Source organism: Crocuta crocuta, unplaced genomic scaffold (genome assembly GCF_008692635.1).
Source record: "Crocuta crocuta isolate KB4526 unplaced genomic scaffold, BGI_CrCroc_1.0 scaffold174, whole genome shotgun sequence".
Lineage (NCBI taxonomy): Eukaryota > Metazoa > Chordata > Mammalia > Carnivora > Hyaenidae > Crocuta > Crocuta crocuta.
Window position 1 is genome coordinate 1,338,325 of NW_027530330.1, and position 12,574 is coordinate 1,350,898.

General features: G+C 37.0%; 1 protein-coding gene across 1 annotated transcript in view; it reads right to left on the reverse strand.

Moving 5' to 3' along the window:
- CHODL (chondrolectin) overlaps nt 1–9,010 on the reverse strand; it is a 195,548-nt gene extending 186,538 nt beyond the window's left edge. The window contains exon 1 of the mRNA XM_077765633.1: nt 8,918–9,010. The gene's annotated coding sequence lies outside the window, so the exon portion shown is untranslated. The remainder of the gene's footprint in view (nt 1–8,917) is intronic.
- Nucleotides 9,011–12,574: the final 3,564 nt, after the last annotated feature.

The window sequence follows — 12,574 nt, forward strand, 5'->3', positions numbered from 1 at the left end:
CCAGCCATATTTTACTGTTTTTGTCACTATTTTTTGAGTTTTCCTGAACTTATAATTGTAATTCCTTACATCATAAGACAGTATTGTCTTTTTTAAAATCATAATAAATGGTTTTCGGTAAGTGCTCCTTTTTTTTTCTTTTTCTTTCTCTCTCTCTCTCTCTCTTTTTTTGGTTGATCTGAAGTAGGATTTTTCTTTTAGAGTATAGTTTTTATGCATCAAAATTAGTATGCCAACTTTGAAAGTCAAAGCAGGGCCTGGATGGCTTAGTAATTTTTTTAAAAAAATTTTTAATTCTTATTATTTTAATTTTTTTATAGTTTTATAATTTATTTTTGAGACAGAGAGAAACAGAGCATGAGTGGGGGAGGGGCAGAGAGCAAGGGAGACACAGCATCTGAAACAGGCTCCAGGCTCTGAGCTGTCAGCACAGAACCCGACGTGGGGTTCAAACCCATGAACTGCGAGATTAAGTCCTGAGCCGAAGTCGGACACTTAACCAACTGAGTCACCCAGGTGCCCCTGCTTATTACTTTTAAAAGTTTAAATTTTTTGCTATTTAGTTAAGTCTTTGTTATCAAAAATTCACATTAGTATTTTTATAGTCTGGTGATTCTTTATATTTAAAAAAAATTTTAATGTTTATATATTTTTGAAAGGAGGGATAGGGGCAGGGGGGAGGGGACAGAGGATCCAAAGCAGGCTCTGTGCTGACAGCAGGGAGCGCATGAGGGGTTGGAACTCAAACCATGAGATCATGACCTGAGCCAAAGTCAAACACTTAACCCACTGAGCCACTCAGGTGCCCCTGTTTCTTTATTTTTTATTTTCTTCTTTCTCTTCTCCTTCCTCCTATTGTTCCAACACCAACTTCATTTGTTGATAGAAGCCTTGTCTTCTCTCAAGACTGGATCCGGGGATTATGTTAATCACAAACAATGCATTACCCTGTAGTATGTTGTCCCATAAGTCTATATTCAGCAATTTACTTTGATCACCATTTTGGGCTAAACACAGGATTTTCATCATTTTCGTTGTTTCAGATATCTGGTTTCCATAAATGCTGAGAACCAATAAAATAAAATCGCCTTTATCCTGTGTTGTGTCAAGTTTAGACAGAGCATAGTTCATTCAAAAATCTACATCTTTTACACATGAAAAGATGTTCAACATCAGTAATTATCAAGGAAATGCATTTCCAAACCACAACAAGATATCACCCCATACCCATTAGAATGGCTAAAATAAAAAACACAAGAAACAACAAATGTTGGTGAGAATGTGGAGAAAAAGGAACACTTGTGACTATTGGTGGAAATGCAAACTGATACAGCCACTCTGGAAAACACTATGGAGGTTCCTCAAAAAATAAAATTACAATTATCATATGATCCAGTAATTTCACTACAGGATATTTACTCAAAGAATACAAAAACATTAATTCAAAAAATATATATGTACCCCTATGTTTATTGCAGCATTATTTACAATAGCCAAATTATGGAAGCTGCCCAAGTGTCCATCGACAGAGGAATGGATAAAGATGATGTGGTACACACACACACACACACACACACACACACACACACACACACACTGGAATATTATCCAGCCATAAAAATAAAAATGAAATCTTGCCATTTGCAACAACATGGATGGATCTAGAGAATACAATGCCAAGTGAAATAAGTCAGAGAAAGACAAATACCATATGATTTCACTTATATTTGAAACTTAAGAAACAAAAGAAACAAAGAAAAAAAGAGACAAACCAAAAAACAGACTCTTAAATACAGAGAACAAACTGATGGTTATCAGAGGGGAGGTGGGTAGAGGGATAGGTAAAATAGATGAAAGGGATTCAGAGTACACTTATCATGATGAATACTGAGTATGAACAGAATTGTTGAACCACTCTATTGTATGCTTGAAAATAATATAACACTGCATGCTAACTATACTAGAATTAAAATGAAAAATAAAAGTTAAAAAAATAACAAAACAAAACAAACAAACAAACAAAAACAGAGAAGCCTTGCTTAAGGCAGTATAGCCAGTGGCGGGGAATCTAGAATTTGAACCCATGCTCTATCTGACTCAAAATCTGTGATTTTTCCATCATACTACTATTTTCTCAAATAAAAAGTTGATTCATAGAAAAATTACATCTTTTAGATGTTTGTATCTTCATTAATGCCTACTTTGGCATTCATTTTCATCACCATCATCATTATTGCCACCAATACTTAATTGTGGACTTTTGTGGGTATTTCCTGTGTTTTTATCCCATTATCTTCCACAACTGCAACTCTTTGAGCCAAAGAGCACACTATCATCTCAAGATCCATATTTGGCAGTTTTAACAAAATTTTTCTACTTTGAGAGCTTGATTGTCTTTGAGAAACTAATTATAAAGTCTATTGTACTGTTGTTGATAATGATATCATTGAGAAATATTTTCATCCATTTCTTTTCTGTCTCTATTATTCACTTAGCCTCTTCATCTAACCCCCAAAATGCAGCTTTGGTACTTCCCTATGGGGTATAATAACATTGAGATGTTTTCTCTCTTATGTTAAGACTTAAATGTGTTTGAACTGTTAGCATTTCCTATGAATTTCCACCAAAGGAATTATCATCAAAATCACTATGAATTTTTTCTAGTATGAAAATCAATTATGTAAATTGTTTACTACATTTTTTTTTATCACTTGACCTTGGAATAAGTAAACTATGAATACCTTCACCTGATTACCCTTGAAGACCGGATGCAGCCAATTTGACCCTATTTCAGAGGTTCCCCATCAATAAATACTTCAGCCAACTGTGGTAATGAGTCCATTATTCCACTTTCTTCTTTTGGGCTCACAGGATAAGATCTGCTATTGCATGTTCTATGATTCAGCAGTACTCACATCTTCAGACTGACATTCCTTCCTGCTTTGGGTTAACCTATATTCATATCCATGGTGATTAAGCCAGCAGTAGAGTCCTTTTGGAAGGTGAATTCAGTTGCCACACCTTGGTCTGTGGATTGCCATAGTGATCTGAAGACAGGTGATCTGATCTCCAGGCTCCTGGCTTCCTAAAGTGTCACTGACACTTTATTAAAGCATTTGATTTTTTTTTAACTGTCACCTTGGCTGCAGAAGAGAATCCTGGTTGGGAGGAGGCAAGAATGGATAAAAGAAATACAGTAGGAGACTTCCACATGAAGGAAATAATGAGGCTTTGTAAAAAGCATATTTGAAATGGGAAAGGAGATGTGTGAACAAGACTGAAGAAATATTAAGAAGGTAAAAGATAATGGAATGCTGGAATGATGGATAAAATGTGAGACTAGGTGGAGAGGGAGGTGTTAAGAATGACTTCTGGGTTCTGATTCAGGTTACAGGATGGACAGTGTCATTCACTGAGAGAAAGTGTTGGGAAAAATCTAAGCTTTTCAAGTTGGAAGTAAATAGCAAAGCATAAGATCATGAGTTTGAATTTTTGAGTAATTAAAGGAAACATTAGAGGATACAAATGAAGAAGCTGACATCGGAATAAAGTTCTAAGGTTCATCTGAGATGATCAGATATACTAATCTGCCATAAAATATACCACAGGTTGAATGTTTAAACAACAGGCATTTATTTCCTCAAAGTTAGAGCAGCTGCAAGTCCATGATTAAGGGGCTTGCAAATTCAGTTTCTGATGAAAGCCTGCTTCTTGGATTATAGATAGACCCCCTTCCTGCTGTGTGCTCATGTAGCCTTTCCTATGCACACAGGGAGGGAGAAAAAGAGACAGACAGTGAGAGCGCTTTGGTGTCTCTTACTATAAGGACACTAATCCTATCTGAATCAGTACCCTAACCTTATGACCTCATTTAATTTTACTTATTTCCTTAGAGGTCCAATTTCCAAATGCAGTCCTACTGGGGGTTAGGACTTTAACATATGAAATCTTGGGGAGAATAAAAACATTTAGTCCAAAACACCAGGTCAGAGATGTTATTTTGTGAATTATCCTCATATAGGTAGTAACTGAAGAAAGGAGAACTGATTAGACTGCCTTAAGAAGGTATAAACAAGGAAGAAATAAAAATAAGAGCTGAACCTTGTGACATCAGAATTAATGAAAGTTATGGGAGGATTATCCTGCAAAGGAGGCAAAGAATCAGTTGTAATAATAGGTGTAATTAAAACCATGACCCTGGAATCAAGGAAAGAGAATGTTTAAATGCTCATGAAAGGCCAAGAGAGTATAGATGAAAAATATCCATTTTGTATATAGTGACATAGAGGTGGCCTGAGGTAGAGATACTTCAGGAAAGAGAAAGTGCTAGAAGATGGACCAGAGTGGGTTGAGAACAGAGTAGAAAAAGAGAGAGAGAGAGAGAGAGAGGGAATTTACCTGTGAAAGAGAGGTGACATACAGGGGGAGGCTTTGAGGGTGAGGTAAGACTTTGTTTTTTAATAGAAAGACTTAAACACATTTAAAGATGATGGGATAGGAAGAGCACGAGGGATTTTTAGGGCAGTAGAACTAGTCCATGTAATACTATAATGGTGGATACACATCACACATCTGTCAAAAACCATAGAATCTACAACACCAAGAATGAACCCTAATGTAAACCATGGACTTTGGATGATAATAATGTGTCACTGTAGGTTTACCTACTATGAAAAAGGTACCATTCTGGGCAGGGTGTTGTTCGTGAGGGAGGTTATGCATGTGTAGGTTCAGGGGATATATGGGAATTCTCTGTACTTTTTACTTAACTTTGCTGTGAAGCTGGAAATGCTCTAAAAAATAAAGTCTATGTAACAATTTTTTTAAAATGTGAACTATCCATCTGAAAAAGAGGGACAGGGAAAGAGAGAGGGAAGAGGTAAATTAAATATACATGAAATGGCAATGAGAAAGAATGAAATCTGGCCATTTGTAGCAACATGGATGAAACTTGAAGATGTTATGCTGAGCGAAATAAGTCAGGCAGAGAATGACAGATAACATATGTTTGTACATATAGGTGGATTAGGAGGAACTTAACAGAGGACCATGGGGGAGAAGAAGGGGAAAATAGTGGGGGAGAGGGAGGGAAGCAAACTATAAGAGACTCTTGAATTCTAAGAACAAACTGGGGGCTGATGGGGGTGGGGGGAGACGTGAAGGGGGGTGATGGGCATGGAGGAGGGCACTTGTTGGGATGAGCACTGGGTGTCATATGGAAACCAACTTGACAATAAACTATTTAAAAATATATATATACATGAAAAATAAGTTGTGGTATTTTATGGAAAAGAGTAGCCATATGAATAGTGAATGCTTAAAGCAGAAAATTGTAGCTGTCTTTCTCCACCCTACTCCCAGAATGCTGGGAGACAGATCTTACCCTCAGGATAAGATCAGAAGATAATTTGCTGAGGATTGTGATTAGCCCAAGAGGTAATGCCTGGACAGACAGACACACGAGTTCCTCAATACATGATTCTTTCAAATTATCCCATGATAAAGCTCTACATTGAGGGCCGCCCTCCCTGCACACGTAGAATTTCCAGTCTGCTTCTTCTAAATCTTGAGTAGAAATATTAGATATTTAGACATTTAAAGAAAGCTTCTAAAATGAAAGTTAGAAAACCAATAAATAAGAGGAAAAAATGAAAGGAAATCTATACCATTAAGATCCTTAAAAAACTCAGAGAAGATATCATATTCATGATTAAAAACATGATAACAGGGATGTTTGGGTAGCTCAGTTGGTTAGGCATCTGACTCTTGATTTCTGCTCAGGTCATGATCTCATGGTTCATGGGTTCAAGCCCTGCATTGGGCTCCACACTGTGCGTGCAGCCTGCTTGGGATTCTTTCTCTTCCTCTCTCTCTAACCCTCCTCCTCTCCCTCCTTCCATCCCTCTCTCTCCATCTCAAAATAAAGAAACATTAAAAGCAAAAGCAAAAAAAATATTATAACAAAAGAAAAACAATAGCAGAGATGGGGGAAAGAAGGTTGAAGAAAACTCCCAGGAGAACAAGAAGATAAAAAGATGAAAAATAGAAGAGAGGAAAATGCAGGATACTTAACATTTGGAAAAGGTCCATAAAGAAATAGCAGGAACTCATTAATGACAGAAATCAAGAAAAATTTCCAGATTTGAAGTATATGAACTTTGGATTATAAAGCCTCATGGAGTAAATCCTCAATCCCCAAAACAGAATGAAAATAGGTGTATGCCAAGGCACTGTGCTGCAAAATTTTAAAACACTAAGGACAAAGAAAAGATTCAATAAACTTTAAAAAGACTGATTCATTAACTAATTTTTAAAGAGTGACCTACATGAACAAAATTTGAAATGGCTTCACCACAGCAACACTAAAGCAAATAGACACTGGAGAAATGGCTTCAAAATTCTGAAGATTAATGATCTGCCAGCTAGACCACATCCCTTCAGACTGTAAGGAAAACAGGAAGACTGAATAAAAACAATTTCAGACAAAGAGAGGTCTCACAACATATATTTCCCATGCACCTTTCATCTGAAAACTCAAAAAAAAAAAAAGAAAAAGAAAAGAATAAAAGCTAAGAAAGAGTAAAGTATGAAAACATAAGCTTCAAAAAAGGAAAAAAGTGAAAGGAATTCCCTGGAAAATGGGAAGGAAGATCTCAAGATACCAGTCATGCACCAGGCAGAAAGAGCAAACATTCCAATCAGGAGAGTATGACACAAGAGACAGAAAGAGGGCTGTCCTATGTCACCATCATACTTTCTTTTTAACCTGAAGACAGAAGGATCAGAAAAATCTTTTCAGTACTTGGCATCTTATGATCATGTTCTACAAAATTCATACTCCCCTACTATGTTCTGCTACCATGGAAGAGCTAAAGACTTTGGGGAATTAGCAGTATTTGTTTCAGTATTAGTGGCTGGTTTTATAAACTAGCCTGTTATATTCTCCAGCTTTAAACATGGGTGATATCCTGAGTCCAAGTTAATAATGACATAATCACAAGCCATAAAAAAATAGAAAAAAATCTCTGCAGAATTTGCATTTGGCCTTGAATTTGATATTTGATTAGAACAAATTCTCTATCAAACCATCATTTGGTTTGGTTTGTCACCTCTCTGATCTCTCTTTCTCTCTCTTCTCCCTTCCTTTACTCTCTCTCTAAATATATATATATATATATATATACACATATATGTATATATACATACACACACATTTTCTTCACAGATAAATATATCACATGTGCTATCATATATGTCATAGTATTGCATGAAAATATGTATGTATGATTTGATATGTGATATATATCACATATAATATAAGGCCATAAATTATATATATTTCATATATCATATATGTGAAAAATCATCTTTATGTATATCATATCATGTATGTGTCATGTTTGTGATATGATGTGTGATATATAGCTATAGAGTAGAGATAGAGAAAGAGATGAGAGAGAGATGATGGAGATATCTGTGATGAAAATGTATAGCTATGAGTATAATTATCCTGGTATAGGCTGGTATAGGGCTTCTTTCTACCTTGTCGTTTTCAGTCCTCAGAACTGCAATAACTCTGCAAAGCAATATATTACCCCCTGCACAATTTCCTTTCTGTATGTATCACTTCTGTCAAATGAAGCAGGAGAAAAGTTGTCCAAAACAATTTTTTAGGAAATAGATAAATATAGACAACTGGATTTCCTATCTTTCTCCAAAAATCTTATGCTGTTGACTTGTCTTTGTAAAACTACTTAGAAGTCCTGATATAGTCGATGACCAAATGGAAGTTCAATTCTAAAATAATTATCTCATTTTCAGTGAAGTCACTGTAAAATTTTGTTCCTTCCAGTCACCACAAATCAGTGTCAGACCAGGTCAGTACTTTAATGGAAACCAAACAAAACTATTTTGGCTACCTCTGGCATTGGCAATTCTCTAGGCAACAAAATATCTTCTGAGGTCAATGCAGGATTGCAACATCAGCATTTCAATAAATAGTACTCTGGGTTAGCAATGCCAATATAAATGATGTAAAGATCCTAAGGTTCTTTGGGAAGAGAAAAAAATATTTCCCCTTTCTTATATGCCAAATTTAATTGTATATTATTACATCTTTTCTCATCCACTATATTTAGCTGTTTGCAATAGTCTTCATCTTCTTTTCTAAACTTTTTGGCAGGGTTGTTCTGATGCCACTTGCACACTTCACTCTGATAGTGGGTGTCCTTCTGCACTCACCACTGACACATTGTGTAGTTTCCATATCAGGGATAGATAGAATCTGTAAAAAGCTTGGGCTTAAAAACTGCTATACCAACCATGAAAATGAATAAACTTAAACTTACTGAGATGTATGCAATATACATAAAGAGAAATTTCATATCTTTGGAGGCATTTTTCTATTCCCTCGATGCTGGAAAATTTATTTAGACATGGATTAAAGAAAAATTAATATATTTGTAGGGGTCTAAAACTTCTATTCCCTTAGCATAAACTTGTCAACTAAAGCAAAGGTTGAAAATCATGTTAACGAGATCAAATGACAAATTTAATTCACATGGTTCAGAGAGTATCTCTCAAAATATTGCCCAGAGAGGTTTCCCTCATTCCAGACAGTGGTGGCAAAAAAAGTCTGATATCAAGCCCAAATAGAGCTGTGCCACACGGGAAAGATGAATCAATGCTGGTCCCAAAACGCTGGTATTTGTCTGCACATTCAGACACAATCTGTTGTAAACCCATCCACCCTCCCTTGGCAAAACTTCTTACATCTATGGTAAAAATCCCAAAATACAAGGTAAGCGACTTCTCATCCAGTTAGTACTTCTAACAAAGTAACAAACTTAGTTCTTTCAAAAAAGAAACTGTCCTCAGTTCTTTCAAAAAAGAAACTGTCGAGTATTTTGTTACTTACCAAAGGAAGAGAAGAGGCTGCAAAATGCAACATCGTTGAATTGACAGACATGGGCCTTAGAAATCAGAATCCCTGGGTTCTGGCACCTGTCTCCCCACTAACCTGTTGTGGGTTTGGCACATTTCACCCACTGGGAGCTTAGTTTCCTTATCTGTAAAATAAAGAAATTATTAATATATATTAATATTTATTTACTTTTAAGAGAGTGAGNNNNATTTATTTACTTTTGAGAGTGTGAGTGGACGAGGGTCAGAGAGAGGGAGACACAGAGGCAGGGCCACTGAGGCAGGCTCCAGGCTCTGAGCTGTCAGCAGAGAGCCCAATGTGGGACTCAAACCCATGGACCATGAGATCATGACCTGAGCCGAAGTAGGGCCCTTAACCGACTGAGCCACCCAGGTGCCCCTAAAATAGATATATATTTTAAGGAATTTTTAAATAACATCGTATAAAATTAGTCACTGCTATGAGAAAAACAATTCAAATGGATGTACTGATTATCACCACCGTTATATAAGTAAATGAAGATAAGCTAAAAAGCACAAATACCAAGAATTCTTCTGATGTACTGAGTGATAAATTTCTCCTAGTAAACCTCACTTTCTTCCTAGGAGCAATTTAAACACTGAAAATAGAATCCTTCCTACCTAACAAATTTCCAAAAGCTGATAATGATGGAATAGATAAACTGTTTTCCCCTGCCTTTAAAAGCATGTTCAACTCTTTATTATGTCTATCTACAGAAAATGTTCTGTCACACATCTTTTGACTCTTAAGTCCACAGTTTTAGGCGTATGAAATTCTAGTTTATTTTCTTGACTACTTTTTTTTCCATTATAAATTATTTTCAAATTACGAGACATTTAGGGGTGCCTGGGTGGCTCAGTCAGTAAACATCCAATTCCTGATCTCAGCTCAGGTCTTGAACTCAGGGTCATGAACTCAAGCCCTGCATTGGGCTCATGCTAGGTGTGAAACCTACTTGACAGAAAGAAAAGAAAAGAAGAGAAGAGAAGAGAAGGGAAGGGAAGGGAAGGGAAGGGAAGGGAAGGGAAGGGAAGGGAGGGGAGGGGAGAGGAAGGAAAGGGAGGNGAGGAGAGGAGAGGAGAGGAGAGGAGAGGAGAGGAGAGGAGAGAAGGGAAGAGAAAAGGAAGGGAGAGAGAAAGAGAGAGAGAAAGAGAAAGGGAGAAAGGGAAGAAGGAAGGAGGCAGGGAGGGAAGGAAGGAAGAAAGGGAGGGAGGGAAGGAGGAAGGAAGGAAAAGAAACATCTAAAAATAAGAAAAAGGCCTTTCTTAACTTGTTGAAACACAAGCTTCTCTTTAAGGCCACAATAATTTGAGGTAAGCCAAACTATTTATTTTCTTCATCAACAGCAAACTTTTTATCATGATATCTTGCTGCCTAGAACATTATATATTTAAGAAACTGTTATGGGGACTCTACTAAATCATTAAACTTGCTAAGCCAGAGAGGTCAAACATTTCTTAAAATCTCTGCCAGATGTATAATTTGCAAAGTCATGCTAAAAGCATTTTGCTTGATACTCTCATCTAAGTTCTAAAATACTCTTCCATCACATTTCTAAAACATAACATGACAGTCTTTGGCTTCAAATAATTGGACATTGCCCCTCTAAGACATCTTTAATTATAACAGCGTCATATTAAATGGAAACACGAAGATGAGCCCCTTTGACTGAGTCAGGTATCCATATCATGTATCCATATCCAGTATCTATTCCATTGTATAGGAAAGAAAGACAAAGCTGTACCTAACTCTGTTAGGTAAACACAGACACTGTTTTAATCATGGGCCACTAGTGATCATTAATAAATGAGTATATTTTTATTCCAACTTCAAATAATTTTGTTATGTTGCTTTCATAGCATGTACCTACTTGAATTGAAAACTCTACGACTCTGCTAGAATAATCTAATAGATGCCTCGGACCCAACATGATCAAACCTAAACTCCTGGATTTCAACACCCCTCCTCAACCCCACTCCCCATTGTAAATCCTTTCCCCCATTCTACTCCTTCACAGCAAATGGCACCAACATCTACTCAGCTATTCAAACCTGTGAGTCATTCTTGGTTCTACTCTGTCCTTATTCTGCACATCCAACTTATCTGCAAGTCTTGCCATTTTGATCCATAAAATAAACTTTGATTTTCACCTGCCCTGCTACTACCTTCATCCAATCCACGTTCAAGGGCTTCATACTGAAATTCAAATAAGATCCTAACTCGTTCTCTAGCCCTGCAGGACTCCATAAATCCAAACACCTCATGGCTCTGCAAACAATCTCATTTTATAATCCTTTACTCACCGTTCTTTNTGTCATCAAATTAAATGGAAACACGAAGATGAGCCCCTTTGACTGAGTCAGGTATCCATATCATGTATCCATATCCAGTATCTATTCCATTGTATAGGAAAGAAAGACAAAGCTGTACCTAACTCTGTTAGGTAAACACAGACACTGTTTTAATCATGGGCCACTAGTGATCATTAATAAATGAGTATATTTTTATTCCAACTTCAAATAATTTTGTTATGTTGCTTTCATAGCATGTACCTACTTGAATTGAAAACTCTACGACTCTGCTAGAATAATCTAATAGACGCCTCGGACCCAACATGATCAAACCTAAACTCCTGGATTTCAACACCCCTCCTCAACCCCACTCCCCATTGTAAATCCTTTCCCCCATTCTACTCCTTCACAGCAAATGGCACCAACATCTACTCAGCTATTCAAACCTGTGAGTCATTCTTGGTTCTACTCTGTCCTTATTCTGCACATCCAACTTATCTGCAAGTCTTGCCATTTTGATCCATAAAATAAACTTTGATTTTCACCTGCCCTGCTACTACCTTCATCCAATCCACGTTCAAGGGCTTCATACTGAAATTCAAATAAGATCCTAACTCGTTCTCTAGCCCTGCAGGACTCCATAAATCCAAACACCTCATGGCTCTGCAAACAATCTCATTTTATAATCCTTTACTCACCATTCTTTAAAAATCCTGCCCCCCCCCTCTTTCAGTTTGTCAAACACAGCCTCTCACACCTCAGAAAAAAATGCCCATTGATGGAGTGCTTTCCCTAAGGATGGCATCTAAGCACATTTTGTACCACTTCCTCCTCCCAACACACATCTTACTGATCTTCATCATATGCTCTTTTCATTGCCTTCAGAGCACTTATCATCATCTATAAAATAATATATATAGATATTTGTTTGTTTGACTTCAGTTGAACTTCTCCTCCATTCAACTGTTAGCACCACGAGGGCAGACACCACATTTCTACTGTATCACCTGTGTCTGGCTCAGTGCAGATGCCTAACAGGAGCTTGGCAAATACTGGTAGATGTATGAATTAATTGGTGCAATGGACTAAATATGTCTCCCCAAAACTCATATGTTGAAGTCCCAACTCTTAGTATCTCAGAATGTACCCATATTTGGAGATAAGGCCTTTAAGAAGGTGGTTAAATGAAAATGAGGCCTTTAGGGTGGGTCATAATCCAGCCTGACTGGTGTTCTTTAAAAGAAGAGGAAATTTGGATATGAGGGATGCATGCACACAGAGAAAAGCCTACATGAGGGAACAAGAAGGCAGCCATCTGCAGTCATAGAGCAAGGTCTCA